We start from the raw sequence: 17,484 nt of genomic DNA on the forward strand, positions 1-17,484 counted from the left end.
TTGGTATAACAGAGACATCTGGAAGCCAAGGCTCAGGACACAGCGGAAATCATACGAGCTCATCTAAGATCCTTTTTTTTTTTTTTTTTTTTTTAAGAATTAGGTAACTAGGTTATAACCTATAAATAAAGAAAACTAGTGATGTGACCCTGTGCCTTTCTAAATCTCCACTTCTTTATCTGTGGAACGAGTGTGGACATAAACAAGGATGATAATAACTACCCTGTGGCGTTGTTATGAAAGTCAAAAGAGATAAGGTGTGTAAAGCCCCTTGCACAGGGCTGGGCATACAGTAGGTACTCAACAGTGACGTGTTCCCTCCATTCCCGTAAAGAGCTGCCGCAATGACCCAGAATCATTATTTACTCACTCCCCAATCATCCATCCAACCACTGACTGCAAAGGTCTTGAAACACGGAATGGCTTCCATTTCAGTTCTGCATACGTATTCTGCATGGAATCTCTGTCTGCTCTGTGTCCTTAAAATGTTGAATTAGTTGGGATTCATTCTGGTTTCTCTTGAAAACAGAAAATCAGAGAGCAATGGCCTTGTGATGGGCTTAAGTCAAGGTTTAACAGCCGCCCTCTTTACAGGACATGGTCTCCAGGTCAGTAAAATTCCACTTTGCGAGTTTCACTGACTTACATTGCCTTTTGGCCTACACAAGCTACTGAGCTTGCAAACTGTGGCCTGTAGCCTACTTGTGGGAGTGGACTACAAAGGGAAATTAAATGTGGGGGGAAGCTAAAACTTCCTTTTTCCCTCCGCAATTCTCTGGCTGGCCTAAGAACTAAACTGACGGAAGACAGATTAACAGGAGAAAAGCATACAAAGCTATTTGATGTATTTTTACACATATACAGGAGGCTTCAGAAGGAAAATGAAGACTCAAAGGAGCCATCAGGCCCAAAAGCTCATGTACCTTCTTGCACGAAGAATGACGAGTTGTGGGGATGTGACCAGACAAAGGGGCTTGGACTACGGGTACTATGCTGTGGGATAGTGATTAGGAAATAAATGGGGGAAACGAATGGAAGGTAAGGGTTATTTTAGTAGCTTTGTTTATACAGACTGGAGTTGACTCCAGGTCTCTGCTGATAAGAACGTTCTTCTCTTCCTGGTACGGGCAGGGCACCTTTCTCAAGGACAATTTTATGACCTGCTTTGAGGTAGAAAGGGCAAGAGAGTCCTTCCTGCATCTGCTGTTTCTCAATCGCCTTCAGCTTAAACAGCAGTGTTATTTCAGGGGGTGGTACGTTCTGAACCCCATCACTTGGTTCCTGTTTACAAAGAGCTTCCAGACAAGACAAGTGAGACATGTGAATGTTGCTTCTATCCTTCCTGTTGGCTAACGAACAATAATAGACACACACATAAATGAGATGCAGCTTATAAATGGGATCATCAACAGAAAAGAAAAAAAAATGGAGGCTGCTCAAATGCCACAATCCTTTGAAATATTTAGCAAAGACTGAATGCTCGGAAGTCGGGTGATAGGAATGAGTAGAGGAGGGAGGAGGGGAGGTCCTTAAGATGCTTGTACTGAGTGGCTGGGTTTTAGGGGAGGCCAAGAGTCATCACACACAAGTCGAGAGCGTTTTTGAGCTAAAGCAGTTCTCCAGGTGTAGACCTGGGATCGGCAGCATCAGCATTACCTGGGAACTTTTGAGAAATGCAAACCTTGGGCCCACCCCATATCTGCTAGATCAGAAACTGGGGGGAGGGCACAGCGATCTGTGTTTTATCAAGCCCTCTAGATGATTCTGATGCACTGTAGCTTCAGGACCACTGAGAAAAGGAAAGCCAGAGAATGATTAATGTCAAATCAGCACATCTCCTTAGAGGGAGAGACCATCCTGTGGTAGGGGAGGGGCACCTGGAGGGGGGTGGTGACACTATTCGTGTTTTTATTTTTTCCTTAAATATACTGTAGGGGAGGAGAAATACCTTTTCATTCTACCCTTCTAGGTCTTGGCTAGGTCTCTGTAACAAAAGACGGATTAACAAGAGAAAGGCGTACACATTTATTTAATATAAATTTTACATGACGCAGGAGTCTTCATAAGGAAATGAAGGCCTGAAGAAGTAGTTAACGCTGTTTTTGTGCCGGGTTTGATGAAGAGTGGAGTCATGGAAAAAATGCGATAGGATGAAGGGGTATAAAGTCAGCGTGGCAAACGAGGAAAACTTAGCAAGGCGTGTTCATTCAGATTCCTCTTGTGGGGGACTCCATCTTGGAGATAAAGATGATCCTTTCCTCAGGGTATAGGGAAGGTGCTTGTCACGTGAGGGGTCTGCTTCAGGGGAAGGTCAGAGAGTCCTTCCTGAATCTATTTTCTCAAATTATTTCAGCTTGAAATGTTCAATATGCCAAGGCACCATATTTTGGGGTAACATGGCCTGAGGTCTGCCAATATACATTTTATACGCACTTACGTATACAGTATTTCACAGTAAGATGCTACTAAAACAAGAGATTATCTTTGAGTAACTTGTGAGCGCTAAGGGAATACAGAGTAAAGTGATAATTTAATTCTAAGAGGACTGGAATCCTAAGGGAAAAAAAAGAAGTGTATACATGTTTGTGTAAATGATTGATGGATGTATTCTAGATCAAATGAAACTGACAAAAATATACCACCCCTGGCCAGGTGATTCAGAGGATTCAAAGAATGGAAGACAAGACCCCCTACTTTCTATGGAATGTGTAGGATGAGGAAGAAGCCAGGACATAGTCGCACTTCACTGTATACGTCATCCAAACAAGAGCATCTTGGGTAGAAACTATGCCACCCACTAAACACGATGCAGAGACATATGTTGAGATATGGAACAATTTCTAAGATAGAGTAAAAGGAAAAAAGAAAGCAACAGAGAAGTGTGAATAGTATGTTCATAAAAGACAGTACAAATACATGTTCCAACATGCATAAAATATCTCTAGAATAAAACTCAAGAAGTAACAGCGATCACCTCTGGGGACTGATGTACTTTCACTCTGAGTCCTTCTGGATTTTATGAAAAAACAAAAAACCAAAACCAAAACCAAACCCATTTTTAACTCTGTGCACTCTTAAACATATTTAAAATAATATGTTAAAGGGGCGCCTGGGTGGCTCAGTCGGTTGAGTGTCCGACTTCGGCTCAGGTCATGATCTCACAATCCGTGAGTTCGAGCCCCGTGTCGGGCTCTGTGCTGACAGCTCAGAGCCTGGAGCCTGTTTCGGATTCTGTGTCTCTCTCTCTCTCTGCCCCTCCCCTGTTCGTGCTCTGTCTCTGTCTCAAAAATAAATAAACGTTAAAAAAAATTAAAAAAAAAAATAATATGTTAAAGAACTAAAACTCTCTAAGAACCCTTTGCGTTTTCAGGAAACAGGGCCTGGCGTGCCTGGGTGGCTCAGTAAGTTAAGTGCCCGACTTCAGCTCAGGTTATGATTTCACAGTTCATGGGATTGAGCCTGCTGTGATAGCAATGACAACGCGGAGCCTGCTTAGGATTCTGTCTCCTTCTCTCTCTGCACCTCCCCCAGGCTCTCTCTCTCTCTCTCAAAAATAAACATTTAAAAAAATAGCATTAAGGTAACAGGGCCCGGCCCATGAACTAGCCCAGACTGTGCACTTCTTACCGAATCAATGAAATCAATTTCCCATACCTCTTTGTTACTCATTGTGGTCCTTGGACCGGCAGCATCAGCATCACCTGGCTTGTGAGACATTCAGAATCTCAGCCCACCTCACAGCTGATGAAACAGAATGTGCATTTTAACAAGACCACCTCCCCCCCCCCCCCGCCGCCTCATGGTTCATATGTACAGTAAAGTTTGAGAAGCACTGCCTGATGCATCAGGTTAAGTGCTGTGTAGAAATGTCTTCAAGGAGCTTATGATCTGGCTGAAGATAAAGGAAGTACACATATAGAAAGTGCTGGAAACCACTAGAAAAGAGTGTTTAAATTCAGCAAAAGGGAGAAATTCCTTTTGAGTCAGGGTAAAAAAACTAGGGGAAGTTACGTTTGAGCTGGGCATTCACAATGGGACTAAAAAACTACAATTTGATTTCACCCATATGTAGAATTTAAGAAACAAATGATCATAGGGGGGAGAAAAAGAGAGAGGCAAACCAAGAAACAGACTCTTAGCTATGGAGCACAAACTGATGGTTGCCAGAGGAGAGGTGGGTTGGATGGGCGATGGGGATTCAGAAGTGCACTTGTGGGGCATCTATGGGGCTCAGGGGGTTCAGCGTCCGACTTCAGCTCAGGTCATGACCTCTCAGTTTGTGAGTTCGAGCCCCACATCTGTCAGCAGAGAACCCGCTTCAGATCCTCTGTCCCTCTCTCTGTCTGCCCCTTCCCTGTCTACACTCCATGCTCAGCATGGAGTCCAACGTGGGGCTCGATCCCACGACCCTGGGATTATGACCTGAGCTGAAATCAAGAGTTTGGACACTCAACCACCTGAGCCACCCAGACACCCCTTAAATATTTGATTATGAACTATTTCAAACATTCATCAAAATATGACAAACCACACTAACAAAAATAAATAAACATTAAAAAAATTAAAAAAAAAGTGCACTTGTGATAAGCACTGGGTGACGTATGTAAGTGATGAATCATTAAATTGTACACCTGCAACTAATATAATACTGTAATGTTAACTAACTGGAATTTAAAAACTTAAAAAATAAAAAATATAAACAACAACAACAACAATAAATTCTGTGGCTACCTTTAGAGGCTGCCAGGGACCAAATCATTATTTTGAGAACCGATAAACAAAGGGAATAGATAAAGCACTTATTCTCTGTCTTGTATAAATGTACCTCAGGGCAAACCAACAATTTTTCTTGCACAAAGATTTGCAGCTAATAAATGCAAATGGAATAATAATAATGGAATTATAATGTTACCATTTTTGCAAAACTTAATAGTGGATTGAGGCTGATGTCAATGACTGCTAAAACCCACCAGGTGAAAGTCTGATGGGGCACTCTAAAGGGGTGAGGTCAGGCTGACAACCTGTGAACCGGTGGATTGATCCTACAAGACTATGGTAAAGGAGGCCGGCCCCTGCAGATCTGATAGAAGGGGCAGATCACCACCGGGAACTTCTTGCCAAAAGTCACCCCCCAAATCTGACGAAACCTCTGGAATCAAGATCTAACTACCAGTCTGCAGGGGGAAAAAAGGTACAGAGGAACCTAGTAAAGTGTTCTATGGAGAAGAAATTAACCAACCCCCTTCCCCCTGCCGCTTGCATTTCCCATGGGAAATTCCAAAGGCCTAGTAATAATTCAGTTTCTTCAGTTAAAAAAAAAGAGGGGGGAAAGAGGGGGGGAAGGAACTTAAAGATAAAAACAAATTTGGGGCGCCTGGTTGGCTCAGTCGGTTAAGCGACTGACTTCGGCTCAGGTCATGATCTCGCAGTTTGTGAGTTCGAGCCCCGCATCGGGCTCTGGACCCTACTTCAGATTCTGTCTCCCCCTCTCTTTACCTCTCCCCTGCTTACACTCTGTTTCTCTGTCTCTCAATAATAAATAAGCGTTAAAAAAAAAGATAACAGATTTAAGGAGCACATCTGTAAATGCAATGTATAGATCTTACTGGTATCCTGATTTGAACAAATCAACCAAAAAAAAAAAAAAAAAGATCTATGAGATGATAAAAACTTAACAGTGACAGATTGATACTGAGAAATTATTCATCTCTTTCAAACATGAAATGGTATTGTACTTATGTTTTTTATTATTATTTTTGAGAGAGAGAGAGAGAGAGAGAGAGAGAGAGAATGTGAGCAGGGGAGTAGAGAGAGACAAAGACACAGAATCTGAAGCAGGCTCCAGGCTCTGAGCTGTCAGCACAGAGCCTGATGTGGGGCTCCAACTCACAAACCGTGATATCATGACCTGAGCCGAAGTTGGGCGCTAAACTGACTGAGCCACCCAGGCGCCCCTGTAGTTATGTTTTTTAAAAAGCATCTTTCCCTTAGAGATACATAATGATGAATTTACAGGTGACACGATAAACTGCTTGGGATCTAATCTAGTGGGGCGAGGATGTTGGGGTGCATATAGGAAACAAGGTCGGTAACACCCGGAGCTGAGTGGTGACTATGTGAGGGTTCATTATACTAGCTTTTCTAACTTTTGTACATTCTGAAATTTTCCATGATAAAAGTTTTAAAAAGCATACGTTCATTCTTTGGGAGCCAGGGAGAGGACAGAGGATGGTCCCCCCAGCGGGCAGAGCATACGCCCAGACCCGGCAGTGCCGGATCCTAGACGGGACGTTGTAATTCAACTTGGCTGCAGTGTAGGTGTTGAAGACTAGAAATGCAGGTTGGGCCAGACAATGGAGGGCACCGATGCAAGGCTGGGAGATCTCCACTCCACCCTGTGGTCAGCGAAGGTGGTCACAGCCACAGCCACAACTGCGACAGCCACCCTTATTCGGTTCTTCTCACAAGCCAGGCTTTATGCCAAGTGCTTTGCATATATTATCTCAGTTGAGCCACATAACAACGCTATTAGCTTGGCATCATTTCCCCATCTTACAAATGAAGAAACTGAATCTCAGAGAGATAAAGTCATTTGTTTAGGCTCACACAGCCAGTACCCGGCAGAGCCAGGATTAAACCCGCACACACCTATGATATTATCCCCGCTTTAACTGTGGTAGTTCTAACTTCATTTGCTTTATATGCTGGGGTTCCATATAAGATGTTGCTGGACAAGAATAATACGGGTAGCTACTAGGAGTTCAGAAACAATACAGATTGGCCCAGTTTTATTCACAATAGGGAACGGCAGCTTTTATTATTCTGCTATACAACTCCAGTCCGATCACGACCCAGACAGATTCCGGTTTGGAGAACGGATACTCACAACTGCATTCATTTGCTTTCTTCTAACAGGTAAAGAAACGGAAGCTCAGAAGAGTGAGTTGCCTTTCCCACGGGCAGCCCGGGAAGTAACAGCAGAGCCGGCTTTCCCACCCAGTTGTTAAGACTCCAAAGATCTTTTAACCATTTGAATTTCCTGTCTCCGTAAAACAGAAAAAGCCCCCAGGTATTGACGCCCACCGCGTGTAAGACACTGTGTTGAGTGCTTTCCATTCATGTTCTTCTTTAATTCTTAGGACTTTATGCAGTACTCTTATCATGTCCATTTTACAGAAAGGAAAGTAAAACTCAAAGGGGCAAAGCATGGTTGGGTTTAACTTGCTGTTACTGAAGCTTCTCATCAAAGTCCTGAATGACAAAACCAACACTGAGGTCCAAAGTTGTGGATATGTGCGTGAAAGTCTTGTGTGTATCATGATTTTCACAGTAACAGCGTTTGCAGGAGCTCAAAGGTGGAAACTACCTAACCGTCCGTCAAGAAGAGAATGGAAAAACGAAAATGTGGTATATCCACCCAGTGGAACGGTAGGTATCTGGCAGTAAAAATCAGATAGAGCTACAGGTCTCAAGCAGGCTCAGTCTGAAAAACATAATGTTAAGTGAAAAAAAAAAAAAAAGTCATAAAATGATACCCACGGTGTGAAGCCATTTACGTAAAGCTTAAAAAACATGTTTGTGGGTATATCCATTTGCAGTAAAAGTGCAAAAAAAAATAGATGGGAAGGATCTTCATTAACCTGAGGATGGTGTTACCTCGGGGGAGGGAAGAAAATAGGATCAAGGAAGGTACAACCAGGGTTCTATCTCTGTCTGTAATGTTTTAGTTCTTTCCATCTTTTCAAATATTTTACTCTTCAGGCAATCTCTACATCCAACGTAGGGCTCAAACTCACAACCCTGAGATCAAGAGTCACATGCTCTACCAACCAGCCAGCCGGGTGCCCTATAAGGTTTTAGTTCTTGAAACAAGTCTGAAGCAGATAGGTTATGCAAAATGTTAAAATGGATAAAGCTAAGGGAAAAAAAAAAAGCTAACACCAGGCTTTGTTAGTATGGTTTGTCATATTTTGATGAATGTTTGAAATGGTTCATAATCAAATATTTAAGGGGTGCCTGGGTGGCTCAGGTGGTTGAGTGTCCAACTCTTGATTTCGGCTCAAGTCATGATCTCAGGATCGTGGGATCGAGCCCTGCGTTGAACTCCATTCTAAGCATGGAGCCTGCTTAAGATTCTGTCTCTCTCTCTCTCTCTCTCTCTCCCTCTCCTTCAGCCCCTCTCCCCCACTCACGCACACACACTATCTCTCAAATAAACAGATAAATAAAATAAAATAAAATAAAATAAAATAAAATAAAATAAAATGTAAAAAAAAGGGGGGGTGCCTGAGTGGCTCATCAGTTAAGCATCCAACTTTTTAAATTTTTTTTAATGTTTACTTATTTCTGAGACAGAGACAGAGCATGAGTGGGGGAGGGGCAGAGAGAGAGGGAGACACAGAATCAGAAGCAGGCTCCAAGCTGTCAGCACAGAGCCCTTTGCAGGGCTCGAACTCACAAACCGTGAGATCATGACCTGAGCCAAAGTCGGCCGCTCAACCGACTGAGTCACCCAGGTGCCCCAAGCACCTAACTCTTGATTTTGGCTCAGTTGATGAGATTGAGCCCCACGTGGGGCTCTGTCCTGACGGCACAGATTCCTTCCCTCCCTCTCTCTCTGCCCCTCCCCTGCCCAATAAATGAACATTAAAAAAAATATTTTACAACTGCAACAGTAAAGCCACCTTATTTCCAACTGCCCAAAGCCATTTCAGCCATGAGGGAATTCTGTGGCTCACCAGCACTCCTCAGGCTACCTCCTCGGCGCAGTCCCTCCTGAGAGCCTGGCACACTTCATTACAAACCTCCACATCGATGCACTGAGGGGGCGGCCCCAGAACTTTGACAGATAAAAAAATGTCCTTAGATGCTCCTGAGAAGTGAACACAACAGAACACCCTTGACCATCCTCCTATTGAGACCTCCCACTGCATTTCCTGCTGCCCAACAGATGAACCTACTAGAACATTCCTGAATGCCCCTCCCCCAAACTAGTGACAACCCCAACAAAAGAGAAGCCCTCAGTCCTCTCCCACTGACAGACCCCTCACGCTCCTCATGTAAACCTGAGTCTCCCTTCCATCTGGTGACCTGAGTTAATGGTCCTCAGTGCCCTCTACCGCAGCTGATGGCTTTCACATCTACCCTCTTACCAGCCCCTCCATCACCTATGGGATACCTAGTCACTTCCCAGGAGTTCTGAAAGCCCCTTTTTAGAATGTTAAATCTAATTGAATGTTAAATCAGATCGGGCCACCTTTCCACTTTCGACCCTCTAATGGTTTCCCATGATTTCAGAATAAAACCCGATAGACTTTACCATGATACTCATCTCCTACCTCCCCCCACTCCCTTGCTTACTTTGGTCAGTCGTTCAGTCTCCCTGGAGCTCTTCGAATAGGCCAAGCTTGCTCACTGTGCCTGCACGACTCAATCTTTCCTTGCCCTGATGGCTCACTTCCCTCAGTCCTCGCTGAGGTCTTCCCAGCCTGACCCACCCTACCTAAAGCATCACTTGCCCTTTTGGTCTTTTTTTTTGCGATAGCATCTGTCATTACTAAGGACGTCTTCCACAACGTGTTCTATTTCTATTAGAGTTGCACTCTCCAATGCAGTAGCGACAGGCCACATGTGGCTACAGAGCACCTGAAATGTGATTAACCATAACTGAGATACGGGCCGCACAGCTCATATACATACACGGAAAACACATACACTGCATTGTAGACATTAGAAGAAAAAAAAGAATAGAAGTACCTCACTAATATTTTTTATATTACTTACTGAAGCAATATTTTGGATATATTGCATTGAATAAAATACATTAAAATCAATTTCACCTGTTTCTTCTTACTTTTTCAAAATTTGGCTACTGGGAAAAAATTTGCCTATGCCTACATCTGGGCATGTGCAATCAAGCCTCCTTGGAGACTGCCAAACAATAACTTCCTTCACCTGTTCTTGCTGACAGGCGCCCCCCCCCCCCCCCCAAGGTTCCACACGATCCACAATCCTGGCCCTGCCATAATGGCTCAAACACCTCCCACAGCAAGAACCTCCCTTCCCTGCATTCCTGACAGGATGTGTGGTCACAGTGTCCCCGTGACACACTGGGTCAGAGACCCTCCCCTACCATGGCACACCTCATTCCACATCACTCATTCCTAATGTAGCAGCAGGGATCAATGTCCCTCCAGCACTGCTGACCTGATGAAAAGATCTTTCAGGGCCTCCAACGATCGGATTCCCAACCCCCTTACAACTTGTTCTCAGGACAGCCCTCCTCGCTAATTCCTAACAGAACATCTGGTGTCCCCCCCCCCCCCCCCCCCCCCCCGCCATGGAAGTAGGAGACAGGAAGACTAACTTTGGACTCCTTATATTATCTCCAAATGAGATTATTTGGAGAAGCAGCCTGACCAGATTGAGAAATCGAGGTCTCACTCACGTACAACTACAAAACTATGTCCCATTACCAGGCCACCTTGTTATTTCTTAGAACTAAAACCGTCTTCACGATCATACTGCCCGACGTAGACTTTTGCAGAATTCGTTCAAGGTAACTCTAAAACGTGGCACAATGTTTGTAACAAAGTTTCCTTTGGCATTGCTTCCTTTGTCGATATACTCCAAAGAAGCACCCCCACAAAGTCTTTCCTGATCTCAGAGAATCCCTGAGGTCCAGCGCCCTCCCCGCAAAGATCCTGCTCAGGGGTTCAACCCCCCGCTTAAGGCCCAAACTTAGAGTTCTTAAACCCGCAGCGGAGAAGTCAACCTCCGGTCTCACCTCAGCTGTAGACACCAACACGACCTCCTCCTCCGTTCCCCCTGCTGAAAGGCTTGAGCCTCGAGCTTTGCGATCTGCGCTTCTTGTCAGCGGGGACATCTCCGTGCCCCCGCCCGTGCACTTCCGGGTTGGTGCTAACCTGCGCATGCTCCGAGGCTGGCGTCCCTTCTTCGGCGCTTTCCTACTCATTTCCGGGTAGGACGGCTGCGGGCCCGGCAGCTCGTCCCTGGTGCCGAGTCACACCTGTTTGGGTTCTGCATCTGTGCAGGAAGGCATCTTCCTGCACACTCGAGGGCTGCCTCCCCTCCCACTCGAGGGCTGCCTCCCCTCTTTCTCACAATACAGGTCCTGGAGGGCCCGTGCGCACCGAGAGGTACAGAAAAGGAGGGAAAGCTGAGACGCCATTTGTGGGGACACTGGGGATCCGTCCTGAAGTGGGAGCCTGCCAGCCCCTAAACTTTGAGGCAGGGCAGAGCTCCTCATGACCTAGAAGGCAGAGAGGAGGAGGGATGAAGGAGTACAAAAAATGTTTTCTGTCTTTTAAAATCCCTTGCAGGTTTTTGGGGCACCTGGGCGGCCTAGTCCGTTAAGCATCGGACTCCATCTCGGCTCGGGTCACGATCTCATCGTTCGTGGGTTCAAGTCCCGCGTCTGGCCCAGCACTGATAGTGCAGAGCCTGCTTGGGATCCTCCTTCTCTGCCTCTCTCTCTGTCCCTCCTCTGCTCATACGCTCTCTCTCAAAACAAAACAAAAAACCTGAAACCAAAAAACCAAAAAACAACTTAAAAAAATCTGTTAAAATCCCTTACATGTTGAGATGATAATACTTTAAACATGTTAGATTAAATATACATTCATGTTAATTCCATCTGTTTCTTTTCTCTTTTAATGTGGTTATTAGAAAATTGGAAATAGCTTACATTATATTTTCATTGGACAGTGCTGGGTGGATGGGACGCCTTGCAAAGCTCCGAGCCCAGTGACTGGCACCTAATAAAATATCTGATAAATTCTCTGAATGTATTTTTTGCAGATTGGTTTCCTGTGAAAAAGCTTTCCAGTGGTTATTGAGGATGCAGCCCTGAATAAAATAGAACTGTCCTGTGGCACTCAGCTCGAACTCGGGAGACACACATTAGGTAAGTGAATATAGAAAGAAGGCACTTTCAGACCAGGGGAAGTAAGTGCTGTGAAAGAAAACAAGGGCAATGGAATAGCAAGGATTGTCATTGTCTCTAGGCTTCTTTGTGCTGGTAGCATTTGAGCCTGAGGCCTGAATGACTAACAGGGGGAGCTGGCCCTGGAAGGCCTGGGGCAGAAGCTCCAGGCAGTGGGAACAGACTGTGCAAAAGTCCTATAGCAGGAATGAGGCTTCTATAATTGAGAAATGGAGGAGAGCTCTTGTTCTCACGAAAAAAGGTAGTAGGAAATGAGCCTGCAGAGGTGGAAATGTGGTGTCCCATAGGTCACAAGGGCCTAGTGGGCGCTGATACTTGAAATAGGACAAGAAGCTTTTGCAGCCTTCTCCACCCAGTTCTTGCAGAGAATCAAGCCCAAACACTCCCAAGGCATCCATTACATGCAATGAATTAGGTCATCTGTCTTATTAGAAAATGGTATTAGATAGTATCATCCTTAGGAAAATTGAGAAAACAATCCCACATACCATTCTCCGCACGGCTTATTTCTCTCCCAGGACCCTGAGAAAGACTGCACGAGAGGTTATTTAGGCAGAGATTTGAGAAAGACCATGTCGACCTCAGTGTAGAGAGTAAATGGGATAGGGGTCAAGAGGAAGGAAGGGCAGCATGGAGATCAGTGCGAAGTCCTTCGCAACGGCCCAGTTGAGAGTTTGATGGGGTTCTGGGGTGATGGTGGGGTTTGGAACTGATGGCCGAGAAAGAATTCTGGAAGACGTCTTTGGTGCAAAAGTGATTTTATTAAAGCGCGGGGACAGGACCCGTGGGCAGGAAGAGCTGCAGTGGGGTTGTGCAGAGTGACTGCTTATATACTGTGGGGTTGGGGGAGGTAAAGGCAAGAGAAAGTTTCTTAAACGGATTTTCCTGTGCTAAAGAGGATTTACAGATTACTGGAGGCCTAGGTATTGTCAAGCTAAAGTGGTTTTTCCCTCTAGCAAGGCTTTCTTAAGATAGTAGGGAGTTCCTGGAGTTGAGGCAATTGATGAGATTACTGTAAACTCAGAGACTCTATCAGTTTAACCATTTGTTTTCTGTCCTTTTCTTTGTTCTTGGGCAGCCAGAAGGGCCCGAGGAATATCACGCACATCCCACCTTGGGGGGGGCGGGGTGGTTTGCGGCTATCAGCTTCCCTTAGGCTCCCTTGTCCCGTTGGCCTCGGCTTCCACCTGGGCTGAGGTAGCTGGACAGGGAGAAGCGAGCTCCTGTCTTCCAGAAGCTAGAACCAAGCGAAACTAGACAGGGGGAGGGAAAGGAAAGAAAAGAAGGAGTCAGGATAACTACTGAGTGTTTGGTTCGAGCGGCTGGGTGGATGCCAACGTCGTGTGTGATAGGTGCAATGAAACCCCTTATGTCAAGGGGTTTTAAAATGGAGCCGGGAGGCCATTAAGATGTGCCTTATGCCTGTCCTCACCTGTGAAACGGTGAGCATTTGAACTGGGCCAAACAACAAATATTCCAAGGACTCAGCCCGAACACCTGCAACAGTAAGAGACTTTGCTTCGTGACAGCCTTAGCAACCAATTATATGCAGTGAAGATTAGTTTTTTGTTACCAACACCAATCAAAATTCTTTGTAAACAATGTGTATAAGCATTCCCTCTTGTCTGTAGAAACCCTTGACTTTTGTTCCCAGAGGAGGGATGGAATCTGTGCTCCCTGAATTGCAAGTAAGTACTTACTTTTGTTTTATTTTTAGCTCTGCCTCTTTTCTGGGTGGACACATGTATGGTGATTTGGATTCCAGTCCCAATTCTGCTGGGTGACCCTGGACAAATAAGTGGCTTCAGTTTCCTCATCTGTAAAATTGGGGTTGCCTTGGAGATTTGATGACCTCATGCATGAAGAGCATGGGTCTGGCCCACGGCAAGCACTTAAATTGCTATTATCGTCGTCGTGATCATTCCTGTGTGACTAGCATACGGAGTAGGTAGAAACATGGGGTCTGAAACCAGTCAGACCTGAGCTGAGTCCCTGCATTGTTATGTGACCTTGATAAGGTCAGTTTACATCCCTGAGCCTCAGGTTCCTTTTCTGTAAAGGGGCTGAATGACAATGCCCTCCTTCTAGACCTGGTTGTGAGCATTCAGTGAAGTCATGAATGCGAAGTCCTTAGGACATAGTCATTCAGCCTAGGACATAGTAATTGCTCAGTAAACAGGGCCTAAATGCTAGACTAACTTGAGTTTTCTTTTCTGTGGCTGTTTGGGGAGCAGAATTATTACTTAAAATAAGACTTTATATTTTTGTTATAAAATCATACATAGCCATTGAAAAAATTGTTTAGTAGCAGAATGCAAGTTGACTTACTTCCCTTTCCCCTAATTCCTTAAGTAACCACTGTTGACTGTTGCATAGCTTTCAGAATTATACACACACACACACACACACACACACACGCCTGTGTGCATGCGTGGACATGCTCTTCTTGAGGAGGCCGTATACGAGAACGGCTGAGAGTTCAGATTCCAGAGTCACACAGGCCCAGGTTCTAGTCCTACCGCTGCCACTTAGTTACTGTGAGGTGGCTGGCAAGTTCTTTAATGATCACTCTTGAGTCTCAGTTTCCCTTTCTATAAGGGGAAAAGTCATGGCGGTGCCGGTGATGAGCATAAGGCAGGCTGAAGGCAAAATATAAGCTAGCACCCCCGCCCCCCTCCGGTCAAGTGGGATGTTTGTGACATTCCTTAGGCACTTCTGGCTGCCCAAGGACAAAGGAAAGGAAAGAAAGCAAATGGTTAATTGATAGAGGTCACAGTCCTGCAGGACCTGAGTCTCCATCAGTTTGTAAATATCTTAGTAAATTACAAGAAAAAGGCAATCTTACCAACTGCCTAATCTCCAGAAACCTGTAGACTCAGTTTCCCGAAACCCCAACGTCACCCCTTCATAGTGATATGAGGAACAAAGGCAAGAAGGAAATGGCAGAAAATTAAATTTCCTCGTAACCTGCTGCCCATTGACAAATACTTGAGGCAAATTCAGAGTAGAACATTTCTCCAGGAACCCCCTGCCGTCATAATGTTAATGCCTTACTAGAGGGAAAAGAACCTTAGCTTGACAACAGCAAGGCCTCAAGTATCTTAGGAGTCCTCTTTAGCATATCAAAGTCCTTCTGGAGGCCTCCCATTTGACTTTACCTTCCCAACTTTATAGTATATTTCTGCCCATGGGTCCTGTCCCCGTGCTTTAATAAAATCACATTTTTGCACCAAAGACATCTTCAAGAATTCTTTCTTGGCCTTCCGCTCTGGACCATCCCCACAAAAGCCTCCCCATCGCCCCCCAAAAACCTCATCACCGGTGTGCTTTGGTGAGGAGCTGAATAGCGTGTGCTGAAAGATCAGCGCCGTCTGCGTGTGCGAAGGTCTCCGAACACTTAGCTGCTTTGCTACGTGCAGGCATGCTTCATTTGTGTGTTGTTTCATTGCACTTTGAAGATAACTGCGTTTATTTTTACAAATTGAAGGTTTGTGGCAACCCTGTGTCGAGCAAGTCCATCGGCGCCATTTTTCCAACAGCATGTGCAGACTTTGTGTCTCTGTGTCACATTTTGGTATTTCTTGCAATATTTCAAACGTTTTCTTTATTATTATATTTGTTATGGTGACCCGTGATCGGTGATGATGACTCACTAAAAGCTCAGATGACGGTTAGCGTTTTTTAGCAACACAGTAGGTTTTAATGAAGATATGTACGTTGCTTTTTTTGTTTAGACACAATGCTATTGCACACTTAATAAACTTACGGTATTCCTTTAAATAAACTGGGAAGCCAAAAAATTCATTTGACGTCCTTTATTGCGGTGGTCTGGAACTCAAGCCAAAGCATCTCTGAGGTATACCTGTATATTTATTTTAAAGATCATAGATAATGCCGTTTGCTGTGCACTCTCCTGCAACTGCTTTTGTAGCTTAATAAGGTGCCTTGCACCTTTTTCCACACCAAGACTTGATTAGTCACAGGCTTAGCAACTCCTCGTCCCTAAACTTCTGCTTTTGAGAGATGCCTGCCTGCCTGTGAGTCATTAGCAAGGCCACAGCCTCTGTGGTGCCAGGGCTCTCCCGGGCTCTGGAGGTAGGTAGTAACCTTATGCACCCAGGAGATGGCAGGCACTTTCCAAAAGAGGACGACATCTAGCACAGGGGAAGTGAGGGGTTCTTTACAGCCTCTTACCTCTGTGCCCTGTGCCTTTGGGACATGGTGTGGCCTTCTGAGGTTGTGTCGTGTTTCCCTCAAGGGGCCCTTGTACCTGCTTTCACTTTTCCCTGGGGTCCTCAGGCAGAGTTCAGATTCTTCAGAGTCCAAGCCAGTCTCGATCTCAAGATCTTGATGTCATTGTTTTATAAGACCTGCTGTCTGGAATATTTTCTAACTGGCTTTGTGATTATGTTATAGATTTTCATTACTTTTTTTTTTTTTAATGTTTGTTTATTTTTGAGAGAGACAGTGCATGAGCAGGAGAAGGCAGAGAGAGAGGGAGACAGAGAATCTGAAACAGGCTTCAGGCTCTGAGATGTCAGCACAGAGCCTGGCACAGGGCTCAAACTTGGGAATGGCGAGATGATGACCTGAGCCAAAGTTGGACGGTCAACTGACTGAGCCACCCAGGCTCCCCACTTTTTATTTTATTTTATTTTATTTTATTTTATTTTATTTTATTTTATTTTATTTTATTTTAATTATTTTAATTATTTTAATTATTTTATTTTATTTTATTTAAACTTTATTTTAATTTTATGAGAGTCTGCTGGTTATGGTAGATGGTTATTTCCATCCCACTCTTTCCCCACCATACCTATACTGCTCTTTAATTCTGGGACTTCTTCCCTCTCCTTCTAGCATATAAGCACCCTCCCGGTACCAACCTCTTCTCTATGCTCTAGGAATTTGGAGAGTCCCACTTTTCTTTTCTTCTGCTCTAATGATGTCACAAAACTCAGACATCCTTTTTGCTCAGAAGCCCTTGAATTACTTACCCATGTGTGTACCTGTTTCCTTCTTTATGAGGGAACTGGTCCTGGTCTTTGAGGACCATTTCCTTGAGAGAAGACAGGCCTTAAGAGTTCCACTTGCAGAGGAAATTATGGAAAGGGCCAGACAAATGGCAGTGGGCACAAGGTGAAAGGTCAGGAACAAGGTTGGTGATTTCTTTGGCATAGGATAGTTCTTGGCAAGGGTCATAACTATATTAGGGCCAGTAATAATCCTGTTTCTATCTGGCTTGGGCTATGGTCAAGATCAAGTGAGATAACGTTCTGAAACCACCTTATAACATGTAAAGCACTTTATATAACCTGTTAGCTATCATTAGTTAGCAAAATGACTTACATCCCACACATGCTGTGGCAGGAAGGGCGCTGGATGGGAAACCAGGAGCCATGGGTCTGCTACCAACTTTTTGATAGAGAGTAGCAAGATTCCTTCTTTGGCAAATTGATTCAGTCATTTGTTGAACACCTACCTGTGTCAGTGGTTCTGGGGATGCATAGGTGAATGAA

The sequence above is a fragment of the Lynx rufus genome, unplaced genomic scaffold, assembly GCF_022079265.1.
Source record: "Lynx rufus isolate CCGP_SWC_20201006 ecotype Redwood Valley unplaced genomic scaffold, mLynRuf1.p SCAF_16, whole genome shotgun sequence".
Classification (NCBI taxonomy): domain Eukaryota; kingdom Metazoa; phylum Chordata; class Mammalia; order Carnivora; family Felidae; genus Lynx; species Lynx rufus.